This window comes from Watersipora subatra, chromosome 2 (assembly GCF_963576615.1).
Source record: "Watersipora subatra chromosome 2, tzWatSuba1.1, whole genome shotgun sequence".
In the NCBI taxonomy this organism is placed as follows: domain Eukaryota; kingdom Metazoa; phylum Bryozoa; class Gymnolaemata; order Cheilostomatida; family Watersiporidae; genus Watersipora; species Watersipora subatra.
In genome coordinates, this window is record NC_088709.1 from 21742949 (window position 1) to 21751976 (window position 9028).

General features: G+C 35.9%; 1 pseudogene; it reads left to right on the forward strand.

Annotated features, from left to right (window-relative positions):
• Nucleotides 1–5927: 5927 nt before the first annotated feature.
• LOC137387297 (zinc finger protein 135-like) lies at nucleotides 5928–7210 on the forward strand (annotated as a pseudogene).
• The last annotated feature ends 1818 nt before the right edge of the window (nucleotides 7211–9028 follow it).

Below are 9028 nucleotides of genomic sequence, written 5' to 3' on the forward strand. Positions count from 1 at the left end.
TAAAAATATGCAAGTTGGAGGTCAGGTAGCCTTCTTAGTTTCCTTGCCTCCAAAAGGGCTAATGCCAGACTGCCTGAAGGTGTGTGCAAAATATTGGTGACATTTCATTCATCCATGAAAGGCTCAAATTTATTTTTCTCAACATCTTGATGAGGTGTTTGAAAATTACAATGCCACCCTTTATTTAAACGTCCACTAATAAAGCGCCGCTCCATAAGAAAGGTCGAGAAATAGAGCATCATGGCATTAAAATAGATCATAATCATGGTGTTCAAATAGAGGTTTTATAGTAATAGCAATAACCGCTGTTGATTAGCTCTGATATTAGATGCCTCTGTTTAACTAATATGATAGATTGGCTATCTTTATTGTCTCATAAACTGCCTCGTTTAAAAGCGTAAATCTTAAATTATGAGTTATGCATAGGTGCGAGAATGAACTTCTGAATTTAATAAGTTCAAGGGTTTCATGTGCTAAACACAGATCCATGAAAGCTAAGAAATTGTGAATCTTTCTCAGAAAATCGCGACCTTTGACTGCAAGAGATACATTTACTTTTTTGGTTGCACATAATTTATTTGGCAAATTTGTTTGAAAATTTGTGTATAAATCAGATCATTCATTGTATTTACATATTTAAATTGTTTATATTGTAGACATTGAACTTAACCCAGAACCAGAGAGCCCTATAACAGTCAGCACACACAGTGATGAAGGTACATATTGCATTAGTTCAATGGATTAAATAACAGGTTAAATTTTTGCCTTAAACAAGGCATTAAACACTCTTGTAGTAGAACACTAGTGATACTGAGACATATTATGAGAGTTCCACTTTTTACCCCCACATTTCTCTCAGGTTAGGCACAGGATAGTGTTGTATTTTACATCCTTAGCCAAATGACAAAATTTGTCAAATATTCATCACCCCGCTTGGTTCCCTACTCAGTACTCTTTCTCTCTACTCATAATAGTCTGGTTGCCACGCACCATCATCGCGTCAACAGGTGGCAGAGAATTGTCATTGTTAGCTTACCACTTTTAGCATATTTTTAGCTCAGTAGTTAATAATCCAGTGGTTTAGTAATTTAGTGGTTATGATCTGCAATAAAATGCAACAATGTGTTGTGTATACCAAATGCAGTTTGTACGGTAATAAGTTCTTACCTTCAAGACGATGTACAAATAGCATAACCTTTTAACTCACTTCAAATAAGTTTAGCTTACTAAGCATACACCTAAAGCTAAGTTTTAGTATGCATTTTTAACCATTTTACTGGATTTCAACTTTTATCACTAAAATTTTATCACTCTTCAGTTTTGTCTTCGCCCTCACTAAAATTTTTAGCGTGTTTGGTTTAAACCTTTTAAAACCCAATTCTACAAGTGTTTATAGCGAGATTCAGAGAAGATTGTAGTATGTCTTGTATGAAATGTGCCCAATAATCAATGTAATCATGCATTCAAAAGTTGGTGCGAATTTATACCCTAAAGGGCATTGCTTAAGCAAGTTCTAATGTAAATGTGAATGGTAATGTGAATATCTCACCTATCTTGGCTAGCTAGTTGTACACGAATTACATGCATACGATGATTTGTATTTTCTGGATACAGAGACAGCTGTATAGTGTCAGATATATAGACTATGTGAGTACAGCAACAACAACTAATCAGAGGCAGACAGTAGTTTGTTGTAAGATTTATTACTTATTTGTATGATATGGAATCTTTTAGCATTATAATATACATCACTGATCCATTGGATTGCAGTCCACACCAACCAATTATAATAAGCCGCTTCGTCTTTGCTGATGAGTGATTAAGTAGAAAGTATGCAGAATTTTTTATGCATTCACAACTAACTGATGCTACTAACTACTACTGACTTTACTACTAAGAACTATTGCATTCACTTCCTGATTGAATAATCAATTGATTATTTATTAAAGGACGAAGTATACTTGGTAGCTGATTTCTCACTTTAGTTTCTTTTGATTCAGATTCCTTGCAGCTCAAAAAGTTTTTTGATATTCTGACTCAGAAATAAATGTCACCCAGCATCAGTAGGGTTTTTACAGGAAATGAGCAGTTTGAGTTGCAAAAATGGCTTCACTATTTTCTAATAGACCTCTCGGATTCTTTGTAAATATTGCTTAACAGCTCACAACAAACCTTCCATTACATGCTTGTTTCCATTAGCAAAACATCAGCTCGCTAGGATGTGGTGCTCTATTGTAATGAATTATGCAGTCCATAGTAGCTAGCAGTGGGAATCAATTTATGTAGAGATATTAACTGCTCCTACCAACATTAACAACACCTTCTAACCGAGCGATACCGGAAACGTCCCAAGTACTTAATTGCTATCGCTCAGCCCAAATAGCTGTCGTATTAAATAATATATAGATTTTTGTCAGTAGAGCTTGTTGGTTCATTGGCTAATTATGCATATTGCAAGAAGAGAATTGTTCATGTATTTCTACTCACCCTTTAAGATGTGGTTGCGTCAAAAAGGTCGATTCAATGAAATTAAGACCAATAAAAAGCTAAAACATCAGCTACAATTTGATGTCATTTTTGTCTTTGTAGACTAAATCTGTTCAGAGATATAAACGTTTGAATGAGGCCATCTTTTAAAAAGCTCAGATTCCAGTGAGCGCTTCATTTGTGACGTAACAAGTGATACATCTGATAAGAGTCCGCGAGCGATAAATATAAGATCGCTTTATTGGCCAATCATCAGCACGGAATTTTTATATAGGTCATCATAAATGTTACCACTCGTAAAACGCATTGTCTGTGATCTCAAATTTAGGAATTTTACTCTGTTAATAGATAGCATAGACATCAATAATTACTAAACTAATTAACATCGTTACTTTAACGAATTATTTGATCAACACATATTAATGATGAACAACAGAATGGTAAAAATGCTCCCAGTTCCTGCGACGGTGACTCTGTGTTCTCTGAGCATCAAGCGGTCAGCGTTTGTGGCAGACAGCTTATAGTTAGAGCTGACTGGCGTCAGCGGTGTTATGCTACAGAGGAAGATAGGAGAATGGAGGTGAATTTATCCTTTATTTTGAGTCTCCTATAGATATACTGTTGTGTTTACATTCAGATTATATTTCCCTGTTTGAGGCTATAATGTAATTTCCTCTGCGCCCGTGCGAGATACGTATGTACAGTGAGTTCTTGGCGGCTTCTTTTTAATCAATAGCATCTAGCAATACAATGGCTGAGATTGATGAATATACTAAAGGTAATAAATTTACTACTCGTGAATACACTTACTAATTGATAGAATTACAACTTTTTCCTATCACCAATCATATTTTTCCGTTTAATATGAATTGTTATTATTTGCTTTTTCTTTGTATTATCTTTCATTTTACTGGCAAACTTTTGGTCTACGCACAGTACTTTTAATTCACATAATTCTGCACTGAAAATCGCGCACAAAAAACACGGTACTAAAGTATAATCTGAGCAGTTGAAAAATACAGAGTGATGCTGTTCTCATAAAACACCTCCGGCATACTTGGCAACTGACTCACGTGCTTGTATCTCAAACATGGCTCGTATGTTAGTGCTAAAACTTGCTTAAAAGCTGGCTCGTATCTCAAGTTTCTCGTACGTTGGAGCACTCATAAGTTGAAGTATTACTGTATCTATGAATGACATATATTTATTGCATTTGTTTTATTGATTACAGGATATTTATGTGGTCTCACCAGCTGAAGCAGCTTTGTCAGTGTGGAATCTGCCATAAATGGGGAAGAGAGACTTGAATGTGTGCTGCATAAACCATGATGTTTTGTTTGAGTTTCTGCAGTAGATGAGTTTGTCCTATTGTATAAGCTGAAACTATGTGAGTGGCCATGATGTGGATAGATATTCTTAATAAAAGCTTTGTGCCAAGATGAAAATTTTTTGCTTGTAGAAATAATATTGTACAAAATAATGCAAAACATGATTTGCAGAACATGTTCAATACATAATAACCCTATTATCTTCTGTGCTGAAATCTTCTCTGATAGATAGATTTTTGAAGTGTAATCAGAGCTGTATTGACAGGTACTTTTGAATAGCTCGACTCAATTCCAACGGACTAAATATTAAGTTCAAAAGTTTTATGCTCTACCCTACTAAGTGAAAACAGCTGAGTCCACAAACTGCCAACCAGGTGCAATAATGGTTTTATTAATCCTTTACCAGGATAGGTGGGTTAATTGATTTCAATGAACTTGACTTTGTTTTGCGTTCACTATTTCGGTCAACTCTTAAAACTATTTGTTTTGTACTTGAATTAACTAATCGAATTGACCAGTAAAATTTTCTTTAAATTAACACTAACAATAACTAGATAACGTAGGTTATACATGACTTTTTGGGATGCAGTTGGTTTTGGCTAAATATTCGAACATATTTCGAAAGATGGCGATGTGCCTATTTTATTTAGTAGCTAATTTTTCGGTGTGTGTGTAGCAGCTGAGAACTTAGCTTATTTCATCACGGCTTTTGTATCAGCTAACTCGATGACCTAATTATCGTAGACTGGTAGAACTAGTAGTTGATACTCAAATGTTTACACAGCATTTGGAGGAAGATAATATGACAAGTTTTCAATTTCCCTCATTTGAGGCGTTCGAAACATTCATAATAATGTATCTGTAGCTGGATTTGAAACTTTATTCTAGCCAACATGATCAAATAAAAAATAAAATATACGCCACTACAGCCGCAAAAGACTGGACTTTTATCGCATTAGCCAATGTAAATACCAGGGATAGAGACAGGTTGTAATCATTTTGGGCAAGTCTGGGCAAGTTTTTTTGACCCAGGCGTTTTAACTGCGATTAATTTTTTCTCTGTTTAAATCTTCAAATATCTTGCCAATAGGATCGTCTAACACAACAAACATATCAACCCATGGACAAAAAAATACTTTCTCTTAAAATTCACATTTGACGCAACCACAACTTTAAATTACGTCTAATAAACATCTAATTATTGCTGCTTAACAATAGTATCATCGGTAGATGTGATTAAAAAAGGTGAGGGATGCTCTGATCTAGGTGTTACACTTTAAACCCGTTATATCACATAGTCTTTCCTTCTTTATCACAGAGTGACTTGAAAAAGCCCTATGGCAACCAGACTAACTAAATATTGTCTCTCGTGATTCCGGAGAAACAAATTTTACTTTGCCATTGAGAATTAAATGGTGTCAGATATAATGGAAAGGTAAAATTGGGATTTGGTAAAATGACCTAAAGTTGACAGAATCGTCTGCTTTTCTGTCAAGCTAAATCTTCTTATGCATGCTGTTTTTCAGTCCTGTTTTTAACCTGGGTCGGCTGTTTTTAACCTCTATTTGGATGCAATAGTGCTGTATTTTTCAACTGGTTCCCTTCAGTGATGTTTTATTAGAGGTGAAGTTCAATTAGAGGGTGCTACAATATTTTTCGGCTAGCTCATCAATTTTTTGGCAAAATACGTTTCGATGCTATCCAAGCAATGCTAATGGTACCTATATTTTGTATTCTCTTGTGGGTAAAGCCATATAAATGCCATCAGCGTCAGCATTTTTGCTAAGCCGTTTTTCATTTACGTCGATATATCAGACCAGTTTAGGTATAAAGCTACTTGGTAAGACATATCAAGTTCGCGTTCAAATAGAGGTTTAACGGTAGGCATGTTTGAGATGAAAAAATTCCATTTATTGCTTATAGGGTTTAAATAAAATTTTTCTGACGCAACAATCCTTTTGTGTGTTGCTAAAAAGTAATAAACTCATTTTGTAGGTAAATTTTGTGGAAGTAAATCCTCTCATAAAAGCCAAAATATTACAACTGGAAGATTATTATCTACAACCAGCGAAAAGATAAAACCAAAGGATCCTAACACTAAGACAAGTTTTCAGTGCAAGGTGTGCAGTAGTAGCTTTGCTCAACCCAGTATTCTAACAACTCACATGATGACTCATACTGGAGAGAAACCATTCCAATGCAAATTATGCAGCAGAAGCTTTACTCACCGCAGTAATCTAACAACTCACATGCGAACTCATACTGGAGAGAAGCCATATCAAAGCAAGATTTGTAGTCGTAGCTTTGCTCAAATCAGTCATCTAACAACTCACATGCGAACTCATACTGGAGAGCAGCCTTATCAATGCAAGATTTGCAGTATTAGCTTTGCTCAAAGCACTGGCCTAACAACTCACGTGAGAACTCATACTGGAGAGAAACCATTCCAATGCAAGATTTGTAGTAGAAGCTTTGCTCGTCGCAGTAATCTAACAATTCACATGAGAACTCACAATGGAGAGAAGCCATATCAATGCAAGATTTGTAGTAGTAGCTTTCCTCACCACAGAATTCTAAAAACGCACATGAGAACTCATACTGGAGAGAAGCCATATCAATGCAAAATATGCAGCAGAAGCTTTGCTCACCACAGAATTCTAACAACTCACATGAGAACTCATACTGGAGAGAAACCATATCAATGCAAGATTTGTAGTCGTAGCTTTGCTCAACTCAGTCATCTAACAACTCACATGCGATTTCATACTGGAGAGAAGCCATATCACTGCAAGATTTGCAGTATTAGCTTTGCTCAAAACACTGACCTAACAACTCACATGAGAACTCATACTGGAGAGAAACCATTCCAATGCAAGATTTGCAGTAGAAGCTTTACTCGTCGCAGTAATCTAACACGTCACATGAGGACTCATACTGGAGAGAAACCATTCCAATGCAAAGTATGCAGCAGAAGCTTTGCTTGTCGCAGTCATCTAACACATCATATGAGAACTCACACTGGAGAGAAGCCATATCAATGCAAGATTTGTAGTAGTAGCTTTGCTCAACTCAGTCAACTAACAACTCACATGAGAACTCATACTCGAGAGAAACCATTCAAATGCCAGATTTGCAAAACTAACTTTGCTCAACGCAGTCATCTAACACGTCATATGAGGACTCATACTGGAAAAAAAGCAATACCGGTGTAAGATGTGCAGCAGTAGCTTTGCTCAAAGCACTACTTACATAAATCACATGAGGACTCACCCCAGGGATTAACCATTCAATTGCAAAATTTGCAGTGCTAGCTTTACTGCCGTCATCTAGCAAAACATGTGAAGACTCATGTTTGAGCGAAGCCTTTTTGTCGCACAGCATGTAACCGCACTCATTGGTATGTACATGTGTTTGTATGCACATAAATACCTCAATTTAGTTTTGTAAAATTTCTATTGCAATGTTTTTTAGGTTATATTATCACATCAATTGCATATTGAATGGTGATTAAATTAACTATTTGTATAAAAATATAGTGATTATTATATTTGATCAATATAAGTTGTCCAATAAATGATAAGGTTTGGTCAGTCTGGTTTAACTAAGTAGTCCAGCGCCTGTGATGCTGAATTGTAAAATATCAGAAAACGGCCAGCAGAAGTTTTTTGATCACTTCAAAATGGTTAAGGTATAAATATGTTGAACTACATGCAGATACAGAATCAGTTGTGAAAGATTTCTGAAATGGACACATAGACAGAATAAAAGCTATTGCAATAAATAAGTAATAGCCATTGTTATTTCAATGTTTTTCACAGAAATCTGTATTGTCATGAGTTTTATATCGTTCGTTGAATAAAGAAAAGGTTTTGCCTACCATGTACCATATGCAATATATTTATGTAGATTTCGATGCTTACAATTAATTGGATTTATGCACACTTTGAGGGTTGTTGATGCCTAAAAGATCCCGAGCTCCGGGGCGCTGCCCCATATCCCCTTAAAGAGGGGGCTAACACCGTCTCTTAAACCCCCAAGTGTTCATAACTAGTCGCCTAACATGTGCAGCCCTAACAGGCAACCAGAGAATACAGACCTGAGTGCATAGGCTGCATGCATGCTTGCAATTTAAATTGGAAAAAAAGGCTGCCTTGTACCTCATATGCTTTTCACCGTCTGAAATCAAAAAACGACAACAGTAACTTGATTGTTTTATCATCAAAGCGGCTCAGCGCTGCTGATTCTTATGCTCAACAATATACAGTTATTAAAATTTGACTTAAAATAAAATTCACATTACTGTTATTTGGTATCAAAAGATTCACCATGTTTTACTCTATTGCGTTGTAGGTGCCAAATATTTGGATATGTGATTACAAGCTCTTAAAAGCTCAAAAACAAACAGTTAATCGCAGCCACACGAGACCGCCCTAGTTTGGATTCTGTTTCCAAAACGGCTCATGTGACGTAGTTGTGAGAGATGGTTTCCGTTTACACTTTCATGCAACCTTATTCGTCGAAATGTTTTCACAAATATACTTTACGCATTCAATAAAACCATGTCTATTGTTCTTACGCGTCTGTTTTATCGTCATTGCAAATGCTGTCACTTTTAGCAGTGATATCTTATAACTTGAACGTTTCATCTTATAACGATGAAACGTTTCTGGGACTTTTTGAAACATCCCTGGAACGTTCTGGGAACGTAAAATTGTTAGTTGGGTTGCCTTCAAAATTAATTTAATATTTTAGCCTCACTTTGAAAGAGTACATATCATTGTCTGATAATCATGACGAGCCGGTTGGTCACCTGTGATATTGAAAAGTGCTGCAAAGATTATTTGCGAAGTATTTGGTCACATGATCAGATTACGACTTGACGATCAGACCAGGTTGAACCAAAACTGTAAAGTAGCGAGCATCTATATTTGATACGGGGTCTTCGGTAAAACCCGAAGTGTTTGTCATAAACTAGTGCTACGATAAGTTTTTACTTTGAGATTTTTATTGGCCTTTCAATTCACGTGAGAACATACGTGGCAAGACAATAACCAAATTTCATGGCTACGTCATCGAAATAAAGAGATTTCAATCTACGGCGAATTTTCGTTTTTGAGCTTTTAAGAGCTTGTAATCACATTCCCACATATTTAGCACTTACAACACATCAGAGTAAGACAAGGTGAATCTTTTGATACCAAATAACTGTAATG